Source organism: Triticum urartu, chromosome 2A (assembly GCF_056163025.1).
Source record: "Triticum urartu cultivar PI428250 chromosome 2A, HENAU_Tu73, whole genome shotgun sequence".
In the NCBI taxonomy this organism is placed as follows: Eukaryota; Viridiplantae; Streptophyta; class Magnoliopsida; order Poales; family Poaceae; genus Triticum; species Triticum urartu.
In genome coordinates this window covers 762734846-762762044 of record NC_141874.1, presented here as the reverse complement: position 1 = coordinate 762762044, position 27199 = coordinate 762734846, and positions in this window count along the sequence as shown.

Below are 27199 nucleotides of genomic sequence, written 5' to 3'. Positions count from 1 at the left end.
ACTCATGTCTATGGTTAGGAAACATAACCATCTTCGATTAACGAGCTAGTCTAGTAGAGGCATACTAGTGACATATTGTTTGTCTATGTATTCACACATGTATTATGTTTCCGGTTAATACAATTCTAGTATGAATAATAAACAGTTATCATGATATAAGGAAATAAATAATAACTTTATTATTGCCTCTAGGTCATATTTCCTTCAATTACGTGGGCGGTGATGTACAGTTTGATATCGCCGAGGTAGTAGCGCCCTTTTGATACGAGCACGGGAAGCCTCTAGTCAAACCTGATCAGCTCCCGCATCTACCAACGATGAAGCGAAGATTGCATGACTGGTACTTGGAACCTGCAAGTATGGGACCGACAGTATGTTGGTGGGAATTAAAGATGAGCACGACTTCTTTGGAGTCGACCTGATGTCCGTTCAATTTGTGGAATTATTTCAGTTATTCCATCAAGACGCCCTGGACAAAACTCTCATGACTTGCTATTGTTTGTAAGTACTACTTCTGTGATTAAGTCTCTAGCTCAGCTCGTTCATTGCATGTATATATAATTAACCTCACTATATTATGCAGTTTGAAGATTGTCGAATGCAAAAAAGGACAGATCTATGACATTGGGTTCATTAGCCCAAATACCGTAAATGAATGGGCGGTACAAAACAGAGCCATAGATACTGAGGAAAACTTGTTAAACGTGTTCCTTTGACATGAACACAAAAGGGATATACTCTTTCCTTACAACTTCAGGTGAGTGTTACTGTCTTGTGAATATTCGGTTTCTCTTACTCAAGGTTAAGTGTAATTGATGAGTTATGTGTGCGCAGCTTCCACTTTTTTCTACTATCCATTAAACTTAACAGGGGATTAGTAAGTGTCTTAGACTCGAGACGTAAAGATCCTAAGTTGTGGGCGGACATGAGTGAAATTCTCCAGAGGTAGGTCCAACTATTATCGCACCATATCGGCAACTTTCGTTCATTTCCTGATGTCAAGTAATCATTTTCTTTACCGGGCAGGGTTTGGACAAAGTTCACCAGAATGGTTATGGGTCTGAAGAAGGAGTTGCGATTTACACACACCAAAGTAAGTAGCACTAGCTAGTTCCGCACATCTCTCATTAATTCTAGTTTCATCAATACCATTATCATGCTTGATTATCAGTTTGATTGAACTCTATTCTCGTAAACTGCTTGTGGCAAGTAGGCGGGAATAACTTATGTGGATACTACGTTTGCGAGTTCACGCGCCACTCGACCTCTGAGCGAGGCTACTCTGACGAACAATTTGAAGTATGTAAACAATATTCACAATTTTATTTTATTACCATCAATTGTGTTGAGTTTCATTCATATATATGCATTGACCCCCTTATTTAAATTAGGTCTGGGAGATGGGGGAATAAATCCTACCACATGATCGCATACAAGAAATTCAAGAGGAATTGGCGGGATTCTTTGTTGACCACGTCATACCTAGAATCAAAGAATACCATATGCCATTGCAAATGGATTTAGGTAGATGATGTCAGGGATCGTAAGAGATGTTATATTGTATATATGCAGTAGCATCGGATAGATATACGAAAACTTGTTATTCAACCAAGCACGTAGGAAGAGAGGTCACTTCTCTCTATATATATGTTCATGACGATCTTGTGTATTGGTTCCTTCATTGCTATATGTAGTGGCTAGCGTCGAGTCGAATGGAAAATATTAAATAAAGATGAAACCCTAAATGTAAAAGAATTGAAGGGTAAACACAAAAATAAAAGGGGGAAACACAATATGAAAACCCCTAAACCCTCCGAAACCACTAAACCCCTCCTTTTAGTCCCGTGGCAGATGCTGTCACGTGGCTGCCTTTTAGTCCCAGACGGTGTTACCAAGCGGTACTAAAGGTCCTCCTTCCTGGGTGCCCCATAGGGGCCACGTGGATCTCCTTTAGTCCCGGTTCGTAAGCCAACCGGGACTAAAAGTGATCACTACTACGGAGAATGGTAGTAGTAGCGCTTGTTTTATAGCTAGCAGTAACGCTTGTACAAGCGCTACCAGTAAGACGCTACAGCTAACTGGTAGTAGTAGTGCTGGAAAGCGAGCGGTACTGCTGTACCTAGTTAGCAGTAGCGCTTTGTGGGTGAAAGTGCTACTGATAAAAGTAAGTAGCAGCAGCGTTTGTTTTGAAAAGCACTGCTGCTAGCTTTTCCTATATTTTTTAAAATGCAGCTTATTGTCAATGTAGGTTTTATATATAGTACTTTCATTATATGATTTTATGACCATGATTAGTATTATATATAACAGTGGGTGAAATGAACATGGATTAGATTCAAGTGGAGGCAACATATGGTGCACATCGAAAGTACTACTAATCCAAACTAGATCAAGTTTGGATTGGTAGTACTTTCGACATGCACCACATGTTACCTCCACTTGAATCTAATCCACGTTCATTTCACCCACTGATATATATAATAACTCATCATGCTCATATAACAACTTAGCATCATGCATCATCGATCATAATAATAAATAACTCATCATTGGTATCATAATAACAAGTCCTACTCATCATCATACAAATTCTACTCGTTATCATAATAACAAGTCATACTCATCATCATCATAGTCATCTAACCAACCCTACTTAATTGTTCTTAGCACATGATCATGAGTATTAGCTAGGACCTAAATACCCTTTTAAGGTAAAATAGCATAAAAAGATAGGCCCCGACTCTCCATTATGGAGAATGGAGATTATCCTGTCTCCAATTCTTGCGCTTCACTTCCTTTTGCTTCCAAGTAACTCCATACGACTGACCATACATTTTTTCCAATCTTTGATTGTCATGTGTTCATCGGTTTTAGAAATCCGGTATGAACAACAGTGATGCGTAGGATGACCTGGTCGTAAGTTCATAACATCAAGGCGACATTTCAGAAACATCGGATGAGGCATACAATCATTCGGGATTTTTTGTTGAAAAACATAGTAATAACTTCAAGCAATGTAGTTGAGTTTTAGAAGAATTTATGCAAAAGATGCACGGATGTCATAATAGTAAAAAATCTTACCAGGACATCTCCATGGATGTTAACGTAGTTCAACACGTGCACTAGTGGCACATATTGACCATAATGTGCAGGAGTTTGATAATAGATATTGTAATTCTCAAGATCAGTAATAAATGAGATCAGATGATTTTTCTCCTGATAAGTTAATTCTGAGCGATCGGTATAGTAGGTTCTGTCTACCATCTTCCGCACATTCTTTGAAGAATGAAAATAAGCTATCAACGGAAATAAGCTGTCAACTATTTTGAAATAAACAATATAAATTACTTAATAAATATGTTTGAGAAACTCACATAGTGGTAGAATTAGAAGCGTATCAACAAGGACTCAGATTTCCATATTGTCTTCGTCGTTGTCAGGATCACCAAGATCCATGGTGACAAGCATATCCTCATGAAAAACATATATCTTGCAAAGTGCTTCCCAATTCGGGCAACCAAAATGGTTTACGCTCTTAGAATTGTACAGATTTACATCAAAATCCATACCATGATGGGTCCTTAGCTGAATTTTCTTTGTTTCCATACTTTCATCATCTTCAAAATCCATCCTCTCCAAGAAATAGCGTCTTGCATGGCATGGGATAAGCTAGTCAAATTGTAAAAGAAGAAAATTACACGATGAAGAAGCAGAAGTCGTGCTTAATTACGAAAAAAACACTTGTCATCGTTGTGTACCGTTTCAACATCGAAGGTCTCCTGGAGCTTAATGCTGAAGCGTCGACCTTCTACCAGGTGAGGACTTTCGCACAGACCCCGGTCATCGCCGCACTAGTCGCACTTCGTCGGGAGACTTTCGTCGTCCGATGACGAAATCGACGACATTTCCTATGTTCATAATTCAAAGGTTAAACTTGTACAATTAAATATATGTACTAAAAAAACTAAATTAGATCATTATTATTCATCACGGGTTGACTATTGGTCTGTCGAGTATTTTCTTGAAAACTCTCAGCTCACGTGGTGTATATATGCGACCGTCGGTGATGGTCATTCCTCTCTTCCTTCCCGTGCATTACCAAACGGTCTATCACGAGAAAGAAGAGGAGGAATGACCCCCACGACAACAGTCGGGATTATTCGTCCTCTCATATATGATGGAGACTCTCCCTCACTGATTCCTCTTTGACATTTGCGACTGTCGGTGATGGTCATTCCTCTCTTCCTTCCCGTGCATTACCAAAAGGTCTATCACGAGAAAGAAGAGGAGGGACGACCCCCACGACAACAATCGGCATTCTTCCTCTCTCATATATGGTGGAGTCCCGACAGACTTAAATTCAACCCGAAATGTCGTTCAATTATCTTTCTAGAAAATCCGGGCCACTCGATATTTCCTACATATTCTAGCACAAGTCATGCCAAAATTCACAGAAAAATCCGGCATGACCTTTGCTAAAAAGGACATATATCGAGCGCCTGAAATTTTTCGGAATGGAAATTAATCAACACTCCGGCAAAACATAGGTCACCCCGAGGTGTTCCCTACAAACATAGGCCACTTGGGCAAGCACATATCCTATTTGAGAAACACAAGATATACATGTTTATATCTAGCTACATCATTTCAACGGTTGAAAATATGAAACAAAACATTTTAAAATATCTTATAGGACTCATATTGACATGGAGATTTGGATGGTCTCACCTCGAGGTCGGAGGGGGTCGATGACGGGGATGATGGAGGTGCTCCTTGAGTTCTGCAAAAACAAACACCCTATAAGCTATCAACTAATCAAATGCATACGCCTTGCATAGTGCTCTCCAATTTGAGCATTCAAAATAGGAGTAGTTCTCCAATTTGAGCATTAAATAAACAAAACCAAATCATAAAATAAATTAGTATTAAAATTAGCATGCATTCAATAAGCAAAACTAAATCATCTCTTGCGTCCGTACATCATCGAATATTATCACTAATACATCTCGAATAGTATCATACATATAACATCACTAATACAGCTAAAACCCTAGCGAACGACGGGTATCAACGCGGGCGGTGGACACCCAAAGAGAGGAACCATCACAGGATCATAGCTCCAGTGAGATTCTTGAAGAACCTGCCAGGTATTGGAGAACTTGCCCTCCAACGCAACCATGTAGCAACGGAGGTTCTCGTCCTCCTCGCTGACACGGTGACATACCACCTCCGCAGGGTCCTCAAGCCTCCGCACCATCATGGGCCCACGCGACTGCCACCAAAGAAAGTTCGGGTCAACGACAGGCTGGCTCCTCACCAAGCTGCGCCCCCCGGAAGGTAGCACCTTCCAGTACCAGCCCGATGGAGCCCAGTCCCGAACATGGCCCCCCTGATCAACCAGGCCTCCTCCGCCGAGTCGACAATGAGGATGCGGGATAGGCATCGCCAACGTTGATGCGAGAATATTTGCTTTAACTAAAAAAATAAACTAGATCTATTAATTTTCTTACTAAAAATGAACTAGTTCTATAGTAAAATTTTAATTAGATCATCAAATCTCATATACCTAAATTTTCTTACTAAAAATAAACTAGTACTTACTAAAAAATAAACTAGTTCAACTAATTCTATTAATTTTCATACTAATTCTATTAAACACTTACTAAAAAACAGTAAAAGAAACTATATTAATTTTTTCTCTAACCTAAACACTACTGCCCTAAATTAACATCTACTTAGTTACGTAACCTAATTAACATCTACTTAGTTACCTAACCTACTTCTCCAACTAAAAAACATCTAATTAACATTACCACTATTGCCCTAACCTAATTAGCATCTACTTAGTTACCTAACCTAGTTAGCTAACCAAATTAGTTAACCAAACATCTAAAAAAACATCTAATTAACCTAGTTAGTAAACCAAATTAACCTAGCTAGTTCACTTAGTTACCTAACCTAGTTAGTTTACCTAAATTAACCTAGCTAGTTCACTTAGTTCACTTAGTTAACCTAATGAACTAAATTCACCTAAGTTAATTAACCTATAGGGAGGAGGAGGGAGGAGGGAGGAGGAGTACCTCTCGGTGTTGGACGGTCGACGTGGGGGGCGGCGGGGGAGGAGGGCTAGCAACGGTCTAGCAATTGTAGTAGTAGCGTGGTTTATGAAAAGAGCGCTACTGGTAAGTGCATAGTAGCAGCGCTTGCCATGTGCAAGCGCTACTGATAATTAGTAGCAGTGTTTTCTTTAAAAGCGCTACTATTAAGCTCCTATGTATAGGCATTTCCCTAGTAATGGATGGGCATTAGTCCCAATCGTTTTGTCCCGGTTGCAAAACCGGGACTAAAGGCCCTCTAGGACCGGGACTGATGCCCTGTTTTCTACCAGTGACTTCTAGACATTTAACGAATATAATTCAAATTTGAACTGTAAGTAGATGAAAAGGTTGGCAACACTTATTTTAAAAATCATATATGTGTCCTTGAGTCTATGTTTAGGACTTATACAAGAAAACCAAAAGAATTCAGAACATGAGGGTGCTAATACTTCATCCCAAACATGTTTTTTTTTGTTTTTTAATTCCAAAAAATACAAGCGAAATCCGAAAAGTATGAAACTTGACATGGTGTCATCCTATGATAGCTGTAGTGCGTGGTAAAAAATTGAGAAGGTTTTGCAAAAGTTATGACATAGGTTGTTTAGAAATCGAACCATCTCCAAGGAAGAAACATGATTTTGAGAAGGGATGGGTCTAGTTTGAAAGCGAAGAGACCAATGCTTCATCCATTGGCTTTGAATTTTTTCTACACTCATGATATACCAATACATGACCCATGTAAAAAATTGGCATCTTTCGGAGTCCGTTTGCTATATTAAAGACATTTAACGAATATATTTCAAATTGGAACTGTAAGTGGTTGAAAAGGTTGGCAAAACTGATTTGAAAAATCATATATGTGTTCTTGAGTTTATGTTTAGGACTTATACAAAACAACACAAATAATTCCAAACATGATTGTGCTGAGACTCGATCCCGAACATGATGTTGATCAGTTTTTTAATTCAAAAAATAAAAATGAACTCGGAAAAATATTAAACTTGGCATGGTGTCTTTACATGAACCCTAAAGGTTGTGGTAAAAATTTCAAGGTATAATGTCATTATATCATTCTAAAGATTATGATAAAATGCTAAGCAAAGAAACACATATCTGTACGCATTTTCGATTGGTTGGTAGGAAGTGGCATGGATCGATGACATGGCACTAATCCCACCGTCCTCGGTAAAGACCATTTACCTTCCCTGAGTTTTCATACTCAATAAATACTCTGTGACCCACTGTGTCAGTGCCGTTAGGTCCATTTCTTGTACATAATTTGTATGCCGAGTTCATTTTTTTGAAACTCGGTAATGATTTTTTGGGTGTTTGGTGAGTTTCTAAAGAAAAGAACTCTGCGCTGTAAACATTGTTGATTGAAAAACAGATGAGTCCCTTTTGCTGAATTTTGAACTCAGCAATGTCTTTGCCGAGATGGTTTTAGCTTTCGCCGAGGCTGATTTGAACCTAGGAAACTAGCTGATTCCTGTAGTTCTTGAGCGATCTTTGCACGTAATCTTTTTAGTTTTTCTTCAAGCTTGTCTTCGTAATAATAAGTACCACAATTCTACTAGTTAACGACTTCACAAGTTTGAAGTTGAGCTTTATGCAATTTATCTATAAAAATGGTTTGTGAGGTTGATGAGTCACAATTCGAACATGTTTATACTAAACCTTAATGCTTTTCTTTAACTCGTTTTTATCGTATCACATTCAAAACTAATATAGTTTTAAAATAACTTATGACAATCGGTCATGTGATAACGTTGTTAAATATTAATAACAAACTCACGCTACATTTTTAATGTTCGTCGTTTAAAATATGCATCCACTGTGCACAATCTAATCATGTTTGTAATAGAAGTGACATTAGATAGTTTTGACACATTGGACCTTAAAGATTTAAATACAATCCCATATATGAGAGAAAATAGGAACAAAAAACATGGTCTTGAATGTTTTCGTGGATTCATTTGTGATACTTGCATAAACAGAGTTTATACATTTCTGGTATAAATGGATGGTCCGGAAAATATTCTGATAGCGATGTCTAGATCATGATTAGGCTTCATGAATAGAAAATTCTAGAATAATAATTTTGAATAGAAACAACATGACTCTCCTTTCCTAGGTATTTTGTGCCATTATGGCACCCACGCATCAAAGGATAATCCAAAAATACGAATGAGAGGTAAAAGTCTATCCAACCGTTCCGAATTTCTATAAAACATACAAAATCAATAGAACTAAAGTTGTCTTCTGGGCAAACAAGTTTCTTAGGGTTGTGTCACTATTGTTTCATAGACGATATGGTAAATTACATGAATGTAACTTCGAGGAGCTTACGACTATAACAACATGCTGAGGGTAACTACACTTGCAGGATGCCTCCATTGACCAGTGGAGTACTGTCATGAGAAAACCCCTGGAAGAAAAGAAAAACATTGTACTGCCATTACCGCCACTACCTCACGAAAGCTTAAGACAGAACAAGAGACCTTACACACTGTACAAAATGGTTCAGGAGACTAAACCCTTAAAAGACCGATGCAAGCACTGGGGAGTACATCATTGGGACGCTGAGGAGGTTAGGTAGACTTACACCAACTGGGATGCCATTGGCGCCTCCATATCACTGCCAAGACGCACAAACAAAGATGTACACAAAATGAGAGTAATTGGAAGAAGAACTAAGCAATCCCTTGAAGTAGGACCTGCGAAACAAACCTGGGACCCAAAAAACTTGGAATTATTTTTAAAATGGACCCCGGGGTGGAGGGGGGAGGTTCCCTACTTGAATATATTTCAAAATGTGATAAGTTTAAAAGCTGCCACACAAAAGGTGGCGAGAGGTAGTCACGCTACAGACCAGCGTAATCCTTATGCATATCTAATTTTTTTTCTAATGTAAGTGTAACAAAAGAAAGCAAGAAGTCTCTAACGTTTTCGGAATGCGCATACTCTTTTGCTTAATAAAATAAACATGTTCCATTTACATTTGAATTTCCTTCAGGTATCACTCCCATTTTTTGATTTGCACACACAAATTATTATCATACATGGCATAGCCCAAGAATAAATTTAAGCACATGTTAAATTTGTTGCACCTAATGACAAGAAATTGTGTCACATATTCACGTCACTACTAGGAAAAGGGCTATAGATAGGATTTATACTAATGGCGCACCAGGGAAGCAGTGCGCCACTACTATATACTAATGGCGCACCTGTTGGTGATGCGCCATTAGTGTGGAAAACACTAACACTAATGGCGCACCAGAAACAGGGTGCGCCACTAGTATTAATTTTTTTTCCATTTTTCCATACATACTAATGGCGCACCAGGTAGACAATGCGCCATTACTGTGCGCCATTACTGTAATTTTTTTCTTATTCTTTTTTTTGCAAAACTACAAATGGCGCACCGTCTCGCAGTGCGCCATAACTAGTAATGGCGCACTATTACACGGTGCGCCATTAGTATATATATTTATATTTTTTACTTTTTTGCAAAACTTCTAATGGGGCACCACCTGCAGGTGCGCCATTAGTAACCAGGGTTATTAATGGCCCATTTCCTTGTGGTGCGCCATTAGTAACCTGTGACCCCAACAAGATATTTTGGACAGCCCCACACCTACCCACTCACTTTCCCCACTTCATTCCCTCCACCTCCTTCTCCAAGATTTCGGCTGCTTCCTCCTCCTCACCTCATTTGCACCATAGATTCATCAAAATTAAGTGGTGAAATTACCTTTTTTTGATAGGTAAGTAAGGGGAAAGCTATCTTCATGATGTAGATCTATTTTTTTTCTCCCTAGCTCCCTCCAACAACGTGCACATGCACTTTTTGTGACCTAGCTAGATCTATGTATGTTTGTGGTGTTGCATGTGTTTGTGGTGTTGCATATATGTTTGTGTTTGAAGGTACCGGTATTTGAAATACGATAGTTGCCAATATTTTGCCGGAATGTTTTGATTCATTTCCGTTTCGGCGAGAATTTGGCACTATGCATTCTTTTTTGTCCTATTTTTAGGGAAGGTCATGCCAAAAAATTTCTTGGTTCTAAAATATCGTTTTGCTCTACCCCGCAGGCGACCATGGTTCGCACGATGACTGAAGGCATCGTGAATAGGTTTTTGAGCTCCGCGAAGGCCGAGATGCTTCAAAAGAACGAGACGGAGATAAGATGTCCGTGTAGAAGATGCAAGCTGAAGAGACTTATTGCGGACCCGGATTCCGGGCAGGTGCGGGACCACCTGCTCTTGCGTGGTTTCATGGATGGCTATCGGTGGCAAGGTGATGAAGATGACTATGAAGTCGTCCATGGCCGGGGCCGGGCAAGAAATGAGGAAGGGCAACAAGACAAGTACCACCGCGGCGAGGGCGGGCGAGAAGACGAAGAATCTCCAGGACATGATCACGACAGTGATGCTGTACACAGTCATCATGTAGAAGATGTCGTACATGATGATGAGGAAGATCAAGACGAAGGGCATGATCATGAAGATGAAGATGCCGGAGCAGACGACGATGGAGGCTGGGTGCAGGACCCTCATATTCAAGAGCTGCTTCTCAAGCAGACGGATAACACAAGAGCTGCCGCCCAAGAGAAAGCCAAGCTGGATCAACTTGAGATAGACGCGGTTACTCCATTGTATGAAGGATGCAGGCCCGAGGATACCCGCCTGAAAGTAACGCTCATGGCTCTGGAGATGAAGGTAAAACACAAAATGACCGACGCATGCTTCGACGAGAACATGTCATTCTGGCACGAACGTCTTCCCAAGGGGAACAAGTACCCGACCAGTTTCGAGGAGGCGAAGAAAATCGTGTGTCCTCTGGATTTACCGCACGTGAAATACCATGTGTGCATGAACAATTGTATCATTTATTGGGATGAGCACGCGGAGTCTACCATATGTCCGGTGTGCGGCGTCACTCGATACAAGAAGAGGAAGAAAGCTCCTCGAAAATCGGTGTGGTACTTTTCGATCACTCCTCGTCTGCAGCGGTATTTCGCGGACCCTAAGGTAGCAAAGCTCCTGCGTTGGCACGCGGATAGGGAGGAGAAGAAGCGGGAAGATGATGGAAATGATCCGGAGATAAATAAAAAAGATAAGATGCTGAGTCACCCTAAGTATGTGAGCCAGTGGCAAGCGTTGAACTTCGAATACCCAGAATTTGGGAAGGATCCAAGGAACATCGTGCTGGGCGCGAGCAGCGATGGAGTCAATTCGTTTGGCAGCCAGAGAAGCACACATAGCACCTGGCCTGTGTTTGTGTGGATGTACAACCTTCCCCCCTGGTTGTGCATGAAGAGGAAGTACATTCACATGAGTATGCTAATTGAAGGGCCGAAACAACCAGGGAACGACATCAATCTATATCTGGGGCTGCTGAAGGAGGAGCTAGACACGCTGTGGAAAACGCCAGCCAATACGTGGGACGCCGTAGAGAAAGAATATTTCCCTATGAGAGCCGCACTGCTCACGACGGTGCATGACTATCTCGGTTACGGATATCTCGCGGGGCAGGTAGTCCACGGATTTTCTGGATGCGTAAGGTGCATGGATGACACAACATATCGCCAGCTAGATAGAGATCCCGGGTCTTCGAAAACCATGTTCATGGGACATCGAAGGTGGCTTCGTGACGATGACCCATGGAGGAAACGCAAGGATCTGTTCGATGGTGAAACCGAACCCCGAAAACGCCCGTGTACGAGGAGTGGCGACGAAATAGACGAGCTGTTGAAAAATTGGAAAGACTGCCCACTGCCGGGAAAGAAGCAAAAGGCGCCAGAGCCGGGAAAGAAGCGAAAGGCGCCAGAGCCGCTGCTGAAGGTATGGAAAACGAGGTCTGTTTTCTGGGACTTGCCGTACTGGAAGATCCACCGTGTGCCTCACAGCCTTGATGTCATGCATATCACGAAGAACGTGTGCGAGAGTCTGCTTGGTACCCTGCTCAACATGCCAGAGAGGACCAAAGATGGGCCGAAAGCAAGGGCAGACTTCAAATCAATGGGCATCAGGAAGGAGCTTCACGCTAATGATGATGATGATGATGATGATGATGATGATGAGGCGAAGCAGGACACAGAAAGTCGTCGCAAAGGCAAAAAGGCCAAGAAGACCGGAAATGACTACCCTCCCGCGTGCTTCACTCTAAGTCAGGAGGAGATCGAGCAGTTTTTCACCTGCCTCCTAGGAGTAAAACTTCCTTACGGTTACGCGGGGAAGATAAGCAGATACCTAGACCCAGCGAAGCAGAAGTTCAGCGGAATGAAGTCTCACGACTGTCACGTGCTGATGACACAGATACTTCCAGTTGCAATCCGTGGGATCATGGACGCGCACGTCCGTGAAACGCTATTTGGCCTATGCAACTTTTTTGACGTCATCTCTCGGAAGTCGATTGGCGTGAGGCAACTCAGATGGCTACAGGAAGAGATCGTGGTGATACTATGCGAGCTTGAGATGTACTTCCCGCCCGCATTCTTCGACGTTATGGTGCATCTGCTAGTCCATATCGTGGAGGATATCATCCAACTCGGGCCGACGTTCCTGCACAGCATGATGCCGTTCGAAAGGATGAATGGTGTCATTAAAGGATACGTTCGCAACATGTCACGTCCAGAGGGAAGTATAGCCAGGGGCTTTCTGACCGAAGAGTGCATCTCCTACTGCACGAATTATCTAGGCATCGAGAACCCCGTTGGTCTGCCCGTCAACAGGCACCTCGGCAGGCTCGCTGGATGGGGTCACCGTGAGGGTCGCCGCGAAATGCATGTCGACTTCGAGGGTCGACTCGCCGACTTTGAAAGAGCAAACCTAGTCGCGCTACAACACATAGACGTGGTCGATCCTTGGGTGGTAAAGCACAAAACCTTTATTGAGAAGACGTACAATGACCGAGGCCAACAGAGGACGGACGGAGATATACTCAAAGAGCACAACTCATGTTTCACGCGTTGGTTCAAGCAGAAGCTTCTGTCGTACCCTTTACATGAGGATTCTTCCGCGGAAGAACAACTCATATTCGCCTTGTCACAGGGCGCCGAGCACAACCTGATGACCTATGAGGCGTACGATATCAATGGCTACACATTCTACACCGAGGACAAGGACATGAAGAGCGATGGTTATCAGAACTCTGGGGTAACGATGGAATCCTACACCGGTAACGACAAGGACAGATACTACGGAAGCATCGAGGAGGTCTGGGAGCTGAGCTACGCTGGAGAGAAGGTCCCGATGTTCCGTGTCAGATGGGCCAAGAGCGTCCTAAAAGAAGACCGGTATTTCACCACCATGGTTATACCTGAAGCCAAATCCAAGACCGCGGGCGCAAACGTCACCGCGAAAAATGAGCCATGGGTACTGGCTTCACAAGTGGACCAATGCTTCTTCATTACCGATCTGTCAAAGCCCAGTCGTGTTGTCGTGAGGAGAGGCAAAAGGAAGATCATCGGAATGGATGGAGTAGCCAATGAGCAAGACTTCGACAAGTACGGCATCCCGAAGATCGAACATGACGACAACGATGAAGTAGCAGCATACACCACAAGAAGAAGCGGGACCACCCTACCTAAAGGACGCCCGTTCCACAGAAGAACTCCATTTGCGAAAAAGAAGGGCAAGAAGATTGTGAACAGATAGCTAGCTAAGATCGATTGTATTTAAATTGTAGCCTTCATTTCTCGGGCACTTTTTGATATCATGAATATTTTTGTATTCAATATGAAAAAATATTTCTCGGGCCTACAGAAGATCGATTATATTCAATATGAAAATATATTGAATATTCATGAGGACACTCGATCTCGATCCCCCTCCCTCTCGATAGCTATCCCCCTCGCCAGATCCCCCTCGCCGCCGAGCACCCCCCGCACCCCCCCCCCCGCTCCACCGCCGCCGACGACCCACCGCACCCTCCCCTGTTCCACCGCCGCCGACTACCCACCGCACCCTCCCCCGCTCCACCACCGCCGCCGACACCCCGCACCTTCCCCCGGCCCGCTCCACCGCCGCCGCCGACACCCACACCCTCCCCCACTTTTTGAAGATATTTTTAAATAACAAATTTGATGATATTTTGAAATAAGAAATTTGATGATATCTTCAAATAACAAATTTGATGATATTTTCAATTAAAAAGTTACTAATGGCGCACCAGAGGAGGGTGCGCCATTGCTATCAGAAAAAAAAAACTTACTTATGGCGCACCACTAGGTGGTGCGCCATTGCTATACCTCCCCCGACTAAAATCTCAGCCCCAATCCCCGGCCGATCCCATCTCACATCGTCTCTCAGCCCCTGCGCGCCGCTGCCCCGACGACCCAAGACGTCGCCGCCCCTACGTGCGCCGCCCCCCCCCCCCCCGCGCCCCCGCGCCCCCACCACTGCAGCTCCTCCGCCGCCCACTGGACAGCAAACCGCCGCGGCCCCCAACCATCCCGCCGCTGCCGACCGCACGGGGTGCAGGATAACGACCGCCGTCGACCCGCAACCGTCTCGCCGCCGCCCGTAAGCCCCCTCCTCCTCCGCCCGTCCTCCTCCGCCCGTAAGCTCCCTCCCCCTAGACTCCCCTCTCTGCTCCTCCCTCCTTGCCCTCTCCCTCTCTGCTCGATCCCCTCTCTTCTCTGTCTCCACCTTCTGTTCTTGCCTGTGAGGTGTTTGATTGAATGCCAATTCAAACGATTGATGCAGCCGCGTCCACTGGAGCACCACGACCGTGTCTGTGACCTTGTCTCTGCTCCGCTGCCGTCTACAACCTCGTCTGCGACCGCGTCCATCGAGGTGAGTTCTAGTCTGAAACTCTCAATGCTCAAGTCTAGAAGCATCATGGATTCAAGTGTTAGCTAGCTAGATGATAAGAGGGATGCATGAGAAGCTAGCTACACTGCCATGAACTTTGTTTTTCCTTTTGACAAACACTCTTGTTAACATCAGGAATTAAAAATGCAACATAGAACAAGATATATAGATAGCTGAAACAAAGAGGTGTGCTTTGAAAGAAAAAAATGTGCACCTGCAAGTGAGACTTGACATGTGCCAAGCTAGTAAACAAAATCTGTATATGTACATACTCTCATAAGGTTCTAAGAGATTTTATTATAAGCTTGATGTTCCTTGTCGTTGACTTACCACTGTTAAACAGAGACCTCTGAGCTGATACTCTGCATGTATGCACACAAACAATAATCCTATAGACAAAAAAATGCCATGATCCATACAGTATAAATTCCATGATGCATAGGCTATATTTGCCATGGGAGATGGCAATTTTGTTAGATCATGATCCAGAGATTAAAAAAATGCATAGACTATAATTTCCTGGCATGATCAATAGAATAAAAATGTAGAATAAAAAATGCCATGATCCATACACTATAATTTTCATGATGCATAGACTATATTTGCCATGGCCCGGTGCAAAAGAAATTTGCCATGTTGCAAAAAGAAAAGAAATTTGCCATGGTGCATATAGTAAAAACAATGCCATGATCTGTAAAATACATTTGTCATTCTTTCTATGTTTGTACAAACTTGCTAAACTATTGATGATTTTTTGTTGGGAGACATATTATATCTGGAATGGAAGCTCACGTAAGTTGAGCTGATTTTTGTCCATATGAAAGCAGAGGACCATATGGTCTGTGGTTGGGTTTTGTCTCCGACCATTGTGTCGTGATGAATTTGCAGGTACCCCGAGAGGCCCTTGAGTTTGCCGGAATGACGATTAACTTCCGTTCCGGCAAATTCGGGTACTTCATATGTCCTATTTTCAGCAAAGGTCATGCTGAAATTTTCCGTGAATTTTAGCATGACTTTGCTGAAAATAGGACATATGGGGTACTTGCGACTAATGCATGGGCCGGGGTATCTTAGTACTTAGTTAAGTAGGATCAACTGCCGCGCCATTCTTGCTACATTAAACCATAGGTGGCAATAGAGCCAAGTGATTAGTGCCAAGTGATTAGGCCCAACCTAGGGTGCCTCGGCATCGATAAACCCTAAATGATAAAAACTTAACTTGGCTGCCCCGGATGCCTCGGTGTCGATGAGAACCTAAATGATGTACGCTTAGGCTTTTAGGGTGCCTCGGCGTCGACAAACCCTAAATGATGAAAGCTTAGGCTTTTAGGGTGCCTCGGTATCGACAAACCCTAAATGATGAGACCATGATCTTGTTCCTTGACAATAACCAACTTTTTGACCAAACTTTTTCCTATTTAGAGCGAAACATGGCCCACAACGATGAGGCCGGTGGTTCGGGCAGCAAGCAATTCTGGGAGCTGTCCCAGGATATGTCGTCATCATCATCGGACGACGAAAGTCTCCCGGTGGAGTGCGACTGGTGCCACGACAATCGAGGTCTGTGCGACATGCCTCACCTGGACGATGATCGGCGCTTCAGCATTAAGCTCGAGGAGACCTTCAAAGTTGAAACGGTACACAACGACGACAAGTGTTATTTTCATAATTAAGCATGACTTCAACTATTTCAATGTGTAATTTTCATATTTTACAATTCAAGTATAGCTTATCCCATGCCATGCAAGACGCTATGTCTTGGAGATGATGGATTTTGAAGACCATGAAATTTCTGAAAAAAAGAAAATTCACCTAAGGACTCATCACGATGTGGACTTTGAAGTAAATCTATATAATTCTGAGAGCATAACCCATTTTGGTTGCAAAAATTGGGAAGCATTTTGCAAGATGTATGATTTTGATGAGGGTATGCTTATCACCATGGATCTTGGTAATCCTGACATCAACCAAGACAATATGGACATTTGGGTCCTTGTTGATACGCCTCCAGTTCTACCGCTATGTGAGTTTCTCAAACATAGTTATTAGCTATTTTATATTGTTTATTTCAAAATAGTTGACAGCTTATTTCCATTGACAGCTTATTTTTATTGTTCAAAGAATGTGCGGGAGATGGTAGACAAAACCCACTACACCGATGGCTCCGAATTAACAACTTACAAGGAGAAAAATCATCTGGTCGGATTTTATACTGACATTGAAAATTACATTATCCACAAACAAACTCCTCAACATTATGGTAAATACGTGCCACTAGTGCATGTGTTCAACTACGGTAACTACCATGGAGATACCCTGGTAAGATTTTTACTATTAGGACATCCGTGCATCTTTTGCATACTTCTAAAACTAGTACATCATTGCTAACTATGAAGTTATTACTATGTTTTTCAACAGATAATCCCAGAGAATTGTGTGCCTCATATGATGTATCTGAAAGGTAGTGTTAATGTTTTGAACATACAGCCAGGTCGTCCTACGAATCTCAACTATCCATACCAGATTTCTAAAAGAAGTGGAGACATGAAAATCAAAGGATGGAAAAAAAATATGGACAGTCGTAAGGAGCTTCTTAGAAGCAAAAGGAAGCGAAGCGCAAGAATTGGAGACAGGATGTTCTCCATTCTCCATAATGGAGAGTCAGGGTCTATATTGTTTTATGCTATTTTAGCTTAAATAGGGTATTTAGGTCCTGCCTAATACTGATGATCATGTGCTGATGAACAATTAAGTAGGGTTGGTTCGAAGACTATTAAGATGATGATCGTATGACTTGTTATGAATAACGAGTAGAAGTTGTATGATGATGATTAGTAGGACTTGTTAGGATTAGTATTACTTCCGACAAACTCGATACTCGCGGTCTTGAGACTTGTAATGTTTTATCTTTGTTCGGTCTTTTGAATTCGGAGACTAATATGATGAATTGTATTCGGAGACTAATCTTCTATTGTATTCGATGAATCTGATGTTGCTGTCTATATTCTGTCTAATAATATATTTTATAACCTGCGCAAAAATCAGAAAAGGAAAAAAAACCAAATATTCATACTAATGGTGCATCACCACCAGGTGTGCCATTAGTATGCCAAAGGATACTAATGGCGCATCAACAGAGAATGCGCCATTAGTATGACAAAGTCATGCTTACGTATGGCCCCCCGGGAGGCACACTAATGGCGCATGTTGTTACATACTAATGGCGCACTAGCTGGTGCGCCATCAGTATACCAGATACTAATAGCGCACCAGTGGTGCGCCATTAGTAAAAATTACTAGTGGCGTGCTACTAATGGCGCACCGGTGATGCGCGATTAGTAGGCAAAACCGGTGCGCCATTAGTACGCCTTTTCCTAGTAGTGCGTATATGGTTAATACCGCGGTGTGTCATATTTGATTTATTGTGTTTCTGATAGAGTATGACATTTCACAATATATTTTGTACTACAGCCTGATAAAAAAATTGTAAGACATGAATATTTTTCATTAGATATGACTACATGTATGTTGAGGGGAAGAAGGCAATAAAAATGTAGGTCTCCACATAAATTTCAAAAAGTGTGGCATATTTCATTTTGAAAAGATTCATTCATTTGTGAAACACAATCCATATGTAGATGCTCACAATACACATGCACACATACACAACCCTATGAGCACCTTCGACATATTGAGTTGGCAGATTTTGAGATAGATGAAGTTGCCACAGACAACATGTAATTGACACACACACGGTACCACTAAGAAAGTAGTACCGAAAGCATGGAATAGAATCCAGAAAAATGCAAGCACCCATGTCAAGTATAGCTATTCTCAGCTTGCTTGAAAAAAAAATAGTGAATATTGCACTACAAAATTAGTAATATGGATGAAAATGACGATGATGTCAGTGGCCTATGTAAAAACCGCAACATAACACGATAATTAGGATGTTAAACAAGTTTGTCTTAAGAAGGCTGAACATGACAACGACACTATATCGAAAAGGCACGGGCCTCCTGCCTATGACCTCGGAACTACTCGTCGATGTCGGTCTCCATGTAGTAAGCACCATCGGAACCACCTGCATCCGCGGTGCTACAAGCTGTTGCAGCAACCGGGTTGATTAAAAAGAGTAGCAAAGCAACGGTGAGTACTCATCCAAAGTACTCGCAAGACTTAGATCAAAACTATGCTACGGTATCAAAGGAATAGGGTGATATCTTTGGACTGGACTGCAGAAATGCCAGGGAAGAAGCTCAATCTATCGAAGACTACCAACATCTAGCAGCAGAAGAATACAGGAGCATATATGGTATCGACTTGTAAATACATATAGCAATAAACTGCCCAAAGATCCTCTCCTCGTCTACAAATATGACCGCCAATGCCAAGTCTAGGACTTGACCCCTGGTGGGTTGGTTCCACCACAAGGAACCTAACCATCTGAGCTAAGCTCAGTCCGTGAGTTTTATTTTTATGCATGGCAATATCATTGTTCAGGAAATCGGTAACTGGTAGCTTCTCGGCCTGCTTAGGAGTAACAATTAATTGGCGAATCGGCCTATTAACTGGAATAATCGGTCGACCATTAATCGCAAGAACTAAATAGAAACTTGCCGACATATATCTAGTTTTTCACGTATCATACCATACTCTCATGCTCCCAGCTATGTAATATACCAAAATATGCTACTGTTTGGTGAACCCTGCTATTGAGGAGCGACAAGGGGCTGGGTGGGGTTATGGGCCAAAATTTTGGGCTTTATTTGCCCACAAGTCAATGGGCAAGCAGCGATTAATCGGCCTGACAACCGATTAATCGGTATAATAGCCCAATTAATCGGCTTGACAAGTTAACACGACGAATAGGTGTTATTCAATTCAGCCACCCTACGAGTAGTGATTAACTGACCCCTTAACTGATTAATCGGATGAATTATTGAACAGTGGGCAATATAGCATTACTATATCCACACATAGTTGATAGTACTACACGTGGACATCAGGACATTTTTGTTGATAAACTTTTAGTGATTCACATCTACCCAGTGAAACTCATAATTGTATCGCTTCTCGGGTTTATAGAATGGATGGTATACATAAATTGAAAAACAATTCAAATTGACAAAAAAATCCTACTAGGCATTAGGTGCAGTCCAATAGCCTACACAAATTCTCCACAAAAATATATCACGCTATATATCATGTTGCCTAGATCTAAGGGATTGCTCTCACAAGCTTACTATTAGCAGTGGAGCGAACATCGGCATGAAGGGGAGGAGGCCGGAGGGACATGTTCTATTGTCACGGTGCCATCACCGCGTTCATATCTCTACTTGAAAATAGGAACAAAGACCTACACGAAAAGAAACTACACATCTAATATAAAATTGAGTTCCCCCTCCTTATGTCCTCGACTGGACGGCAGTTTGGGGAACAACGGGCTTGAGAGGGAATCAAACATAGCCACCTTTGTGCGAGGAACATAGGAAACCCCATGACTTGGGTGGGATTACTAGTTGTTGTTTTTTTGAAGTCGATTACTAGTTGTTTTGAACAATTCAAACTGAGAACCGGAAGAAAAAGGCCGCACACCCATGATGGGTGTATATCATACCACAAACTGGGGCCGGCTTTGGTACCGGGCCCCCAAATTCCTTCTCAGCGCAAAGTAGATAGATCAGGCGATCGTTCGGTTTTGGGCCGGCCCATCTGCGCGTTTTCAGCGTTCCCGGTTTGGGGAACCTTCTGAAGGTTCCCAGCCGGTTTTTTACGGTTTTGGGAACCTTCTAGAAGGTTCCTGAACCGGATTTCTTTCTTTTCTATTTTTTCTATTTATTTTTTCCTTTTCTCTCCCTGTTTCCTTTACTGTTTATTTTCTTTACTTGTTTCTTTTTTCTCTGATTTTCTTTTCTTTTCATTTTCATTTTCTTTCTCAGATTTCTTTTTATTTTTCAAAAATGTTCACATTTTACAAATTTTGTTCATTTTTACAGAAAATGTTCGTGTTTTCAAATTTTGTTCATAACTTGCAAAATTTGTTCGCTTTGTTTCAACAAATGTTCATAATTTCATGAAATGTCCCATTTTAAATATTTGTTCAAAAATTCAAAAAATGTTCGTAGTTTAAAACTCTGTTCAGAATTTCATAATTTGTTGCAACTTCATAAAAGTTTCATATTTTTCAAAATCATTTTCTGCAGTTTTAATTTTTTTGTTCGCCTAGGCAAAAAAATGTTCCTGTTTTCAAATTTTTGTTCAGAAATTTTATAAATTTTTAGAATTTAAAAAAAGTATTCGTCTTTTCAAATTTTGTTCACAAACTAAAAAATGTTCGGTTTAAGAGATATGTTTCGCTTTCAAAATTTGTTCAAAAATTTCCCAGGAATTTCAAAAAATGTTCCCATTTTTGAAAATTGTTCAAAAAAAGTTCAGAAAAATGTGCACACTCTCACTTTTGAGTTTCGAAATTGTTCAGTTTCAAATTTTTGTTCACAAATTTAAAAAAATGTTCGGGCGGTTCAAAACATGTTCCCGTTTTCAAAAAATTGTTCGCAATTTTAAAAAATGTGCACGTTTTAATTTTTTCAGGTGTTTCGAAATCGTTCAGTATCAAATTTTTGTTCACAAATTTCAAAAAATGTTCGGGCAGTTCAAAACATGTTCCCGCTTTCAAAATTTGTTCACAAATTTGAAAAATGCGCATGTTTTCATTTTTTCAGGAGTTTTGAAATTGTTCAGTTTCAACTTTTTGTTCACAAATTTCAAAAAAAAATTGGGCAGTTCAAAAATGTTCTCGTTTCCAAAAATTGTTCGCAATTTCAAAAATGTGCATGTTTTCATTTTTTCAGCATATTTGAAAATTGTTCAGTTTAAAATTTTCAGAAAATGAACTTGTTTTCACATTTTTCAAATATGTTCACGTTTTCAATTTCTGCCTTGGAGTTTTAAAAAGTTCCCGTTTCAAAAAAATGTTCCTGATTTTTGCAAACATTTTGTTTTTTTTTGCAAATCAGCAATTTGCGTGTGTGTCACAGATCCCTTCGGTTTTTTAATAAAAATGCTTTTGAAATTCAAGATATATATTTTGGACTGCGCTGCGTGTTTGGTTCTTTAAGCTTTGCGCTGCTATAGAATCATTGAAGACTGATAGCTCAACTGGTAATACCACTTTTCGTATATTGTTAGGTCCTGGGTTCGAATCCCGGCAACCGTGGTATTTCCTTTTTAGACAGGGGAAGCGAACAGCAGTAGAAACAGAAAACGGCCCAACAAGCCCGCCAAGTGGAGGCTCTGTGCGAAACACCAGCAACTTGACGCAAAGAGCGTCATATAGGAGCTCCCGTCCCAACGTGGCAGGTCATTTTAAGGGGGGGCAACTATTGGGCGCTGTAGGAGCCCGTTGGAGAAGTGGCGCCTATAGGGACCAGTAGCGGGCCGCGACCCATTTAACAGCGCTCCATCGTTCCCTCCTGATTCGCTGCCGCTCGCTCGCTGAAAAAGAAAATCGTACCCTCCATTTACTCGCCTCGCTAGCATTTTTTTCTCGCCGTGCTGCGCTGCAGGTTCAGGAAAAAGACCGGCCTCCGGTTTATTACGATTTCGAATATGTTTGTGAAATAAAAAAAGTTCATAGATTTATTAAAAATGTTTGTGGGTTAAAAAATTCATGAAATAAAAAAAAGTATGAAAAAAGTTCATCGATTTTGAATAAAAAACATCATCGCGGATTTGAAAAAAGTCATTGATTTTGAAAAAAATCATCGGATTTGAAAAAAGTACATCAATTTAAAAAAAATCATCAGATTTGAGAAAAAGTTCATTTTTGGAAAAAGTTCATAGAATTTGAAAAAAGTTCATCAGATTTAGGAAAAAAGTTCATGATACTACTTCTGCGACCTCTGAGCATGGCGGGATCGCCATGGGGGATAGGTCGCGATGGCGCCGATGTATGGCGCAGCGGTGAGCCGGTGAGATGATCGCTGTGTTCTGTTGCGTTTAGATGGAAAGTATCGATCCGTTTGATATTGTATCGTAGCATACTGCCATACCTAGTGTGTTATACGAATCAACTAACTAGGAAATTAGGTTTGCTTTAAGTTGTGTGCCGTTGATGATGTGTCAACATCTGAGGAGGGGCCAGCAGGGACACTATGGGGCCCCGTCCCATAGGATTTTCTTCCACTGTAGGGTAGCTTGGATTGGAACGAGTGCCTTCTTTAGTGATCTCTTTCGTCCTTGATTAATTCTCACTTTTCCACTGGATTGCATTTTTAGATGACTCATCAATTTTTTTATACAAAGTATAAACGCAAACGCTTATATAGACGCACATACACTCACATGTCCATTTAGTATGTACATATGTATGTACATCGATATGTATATATCTCAGAACTGCAATGCTGCCGAACTGATGGACGACAATAGTCAGACACTCGAATGGGTAGGTACGGCAACCTGCCAAATTGCAACAAACCTGGTTCTGTTCTCTCACGCAGGCGACAAGATACCCTAGCAACCGCCAGGAGAGTCCCTCCGCCTCGTTCCTCTGACGGCTCCCCTCCGCCGGCGACCCCGGTCGTCGGTGGTGAGGGGGGTTAGGCCCTAGTAGCTTAGGTTTTTCGACCCCGGTCTTCGTTTTGGCGGCGGCGATGACAGCGCTGAATAAGAAGCTTCAGATCTGTCCCTAACGAGGCAATCGATCCTATAGTTGGGGACGGATTTGGAAATCAGTCTGTTCAAGTAAGGATGGTGTGGCGGTGGCATCATCCTCGTGGTGGACTTATGTCCTCGGGCTCCGCCGTTGTGATGGCGTTTGCTCCAACGCTCGCGCGGAACTTGGGAGATAGTCCAGGAGCGAATGCAGATTATGGTCTGCATCGACGACACCTGAAAGACGGAACAGGTGTTGGGTTCATGGTTTACGGATGACATGTATGGTTTCCTCCTTCGGCGTCATCGTCGAGGTGGGATGCCAGATCTGGGGTTCGATGATGTGTTCGGGGTATTGCCCCGGCCTGATTCATTCAACGGCAATGGCCTCATTTTTTTTCTTTGTTGGCTGTTGTGATGGTGTCTAAGGCAGGTGACGGACATTGATGTCAAGCTCAGAGACGTTCTGCTATCTTTTCAGTTTTGTCATGTCCGTCTTTATGGGTATGGTTGGTTTGATGCCAAAAGTTAGCAATGTCAACATTTAGCAAATGTCAAATATTGGCTAGTGTTTGGTTGCTTACCAATTTTACTTGCCAACCTCACGAGAAGTTGCCAATTTTTAGGCAACTTTTAAAATTGCCAATTGTTGGCTTTCCAAGTATTTGCAATGTCAAATATTGGCATCAAACAAGTTGTACTTTGATTTTTACTACTCAACGAGTACGGCGTACGTACTGGGAGTCTGGGAACCGACCGGGCACGTACGTTTCTTACACGCACACGTTCTGTGTTGTGAAGCTGCATGCACGCATGCTACAGTACTAGACACTAGATCAAGATCGCGCCTTCGCGCGAAGGTGCTGGTTCCAACATTTTGGTCAAGCAGGTAATGCTTAGCATGGATAAGAATAAAGTGAAGAAGAAACATTCCATCTATTTCAGTTCGGTTCCAGCTATAGCAAGTTCAAAACGTAGTACAAATATAAAACAACATCACATATTAGTATATGGTATGAACATGAACAATTACGGAATCGTATCTTAAAGGCCCTAATTAAAATGAAAACAATACTTCTTGAAAGAAAAGCAGGAGGAAGCAGAACACATATAATAGTTATGGTTCAGTACAAACAGAGAACTAAATGCTGCATGGTATTAATATCTCAGTATGAACCACATTAGCAGGTTAAAATCACAGTACAAATGCTTAACACAAGCCAATTCTACAAAATCCTCGAAGTTTAGTCTTTAGACCATGTCATGGTAGTCAGCGGTAAAATAAATCATAAGATAGTTGGTGTACAAGCAGATGATCCCCAACGTCAACCGGTACGTGGATCCTTTTACCCACAAAAGCCGAGATGCCTAAAAAACCATTGCAATTAATTCCATGCAGTCATTTAGCAAAATGCTTAGAACAAATAGATATTACTCCCACCGTAAAGAAATATAAGAGCGTTTAGATCACTACTTTAGTGATCTAAATGCTCTTATATTTCTTCACCGAGGGGGTAGAGAATGTAAAATTGCATATCCATGTTGCTCTTCTACTTGAGCTTGTCTTCTCAGCATGTGTAGTTTCAGCTGGTTTCGCTTGTGTGGAGCCATTTAGTAAGAGTACTAAATGTGCAAAGATACCAAATTATTCAGGCTCTACTGCATCTCTTACCACTGTCTTATTCACAGATAGTTTATTACGTAATTGGTGTTAACAATAAAATCGGCACGAAATGACGCAAACTTTGTTCCACTTGAATTTAATCAAGCGGTCAGCTTGGTAAGCTACCAACAAGATTTTGAATTTAAATACCTATATAATATTTTATCATTTAGAATTTGGTTGAATGGAATCCTGGCAACATGTTTGTGTGTGCAGGACTGCAGTTGGTGTATACATTCCTGGAAGCATATTTTCTTTTCATATATAAACAACCTTTAGTATCCAAACCAGAACAAAAAAAATTATGGTTGACTTGGTTCGTATGATCATTCGCAGTAGCTCCACAACACGAACCAATCATCATAAAACATCGACCATTTCTTAGATATACTTATCTAATATACCTACAAGGCTAAAAAAGACACTATAGTGTGATGCAGTACATGTAAATTATGATGTAACACCACCATTTAGACAAAATGATTGGCCTCACTGTAGATAGTGAATCCATCAGGCCAACATGTGAGATAAAGAAAATCTTATAAATCATGGTGCAAGTGTGTTGTCCGCAAAAAAATATTCAGATGGTCTAAGCATGTCCTATAGGATGAGGCACTATCCTATCAAAACCACCAAGTGACAACATTATCGCACACAACCAATGCCATCTAAATCTAAAGTGGAAACTATCCAAGACATGAAGCCATGTACTTCACTATCCTATCAAAACCACCAAGTGACAACATTATCGCACACAACCAATGCCATCTAAATCTAAAGTGGAAACTATCCAAGACATGAAGCCATGTACTTCACTATTCATGGTTGCAAAGTAACACCACTCCCACTCCCACAAACAGAGTAAAATCACATCAGCCAAAAGTGAAAACGGTAGGGGGGAGATTAGGAGATCTCACCTTGTCGAATGGTTACAGAACTTTTGGTCAAATTGCAAAGGCAAGAAATCATGGTCCTCACCACTCAAGGATGCACTGGAGATGCAAATCATGCTTGCAGCTTGTAACCTGTGACAATTCAAAACAAAAAAACAGAACAGATTCAACTTCAGACATGTCTACCACTGAATCGAAAGATTTCCATCGCCAATCACCATTATATCCGCAAGACAAAGGTATCTACCGTGCAGGACACACTGTCACAGAAGGCCTTAAGGCAGATGCTGCAGGCGTGGTCACAGGCGTCGTACACACCGCCCCTCCACGAAAGCTGCCGCCGATGAGAGCTTCTCCATCCCTCCAGCCCCCAGCCCTCCTCCCTCAGATGGGACCTACCGGCTACCGGAGATGGTCGCCGTCGTCCGCTGGACCTTGACGGATCTGACGGGAAGGGGACGGGACGGCCAGGATCCGGTCGTCGCCGCGGGCGTCAGCGGCGAGTGTGTCAGCGGTGAGGCTGCCGCTTGCCTCCTTCCGGCCGCCTTCCGGTGCCTGCGAGATGTGAGTCCAAAGCCATAGAATGCAAAGCTCAGAAACAAACAGATCAAGAGAAAAGAAAAGGCCAAGCGAGATCTAGCATGTAGCTGGCAGGTGGTGTACCTCCAGGACGGTGGCAGTCTACGCGAACTGGAGCGGCCTATCCACGTCGGTGAACAGATCCTCGTGCCCTGACCGGGAGCGCGACAAGGAGCACCAGGAGCCACTCTTTAAGGCTGAGTGGCACGATGCCAAACACCTGCGCGAGGAACGGCACGTAGAGGATGAGGAAGTGCAGTCCGAATGACACCGACATGGCTAGGAGCAGCCATGGGTTGACCCACGGAGGCATCCTCAGCAGGCTCGTGTCCCCTGAGAGGGCGTTGAGCGAGTTGAACATCTCGATCGCCACGAGCATGGACAGTGAGAGCGTCGTTGCCTTCACTTTGCGGGCCTGGAAGTGGTCGCAGGGGTTGTCGTAGAAGGTGAAAGTTCTAGCACGAGCAATGAAGGGCACAGCTGTGAAG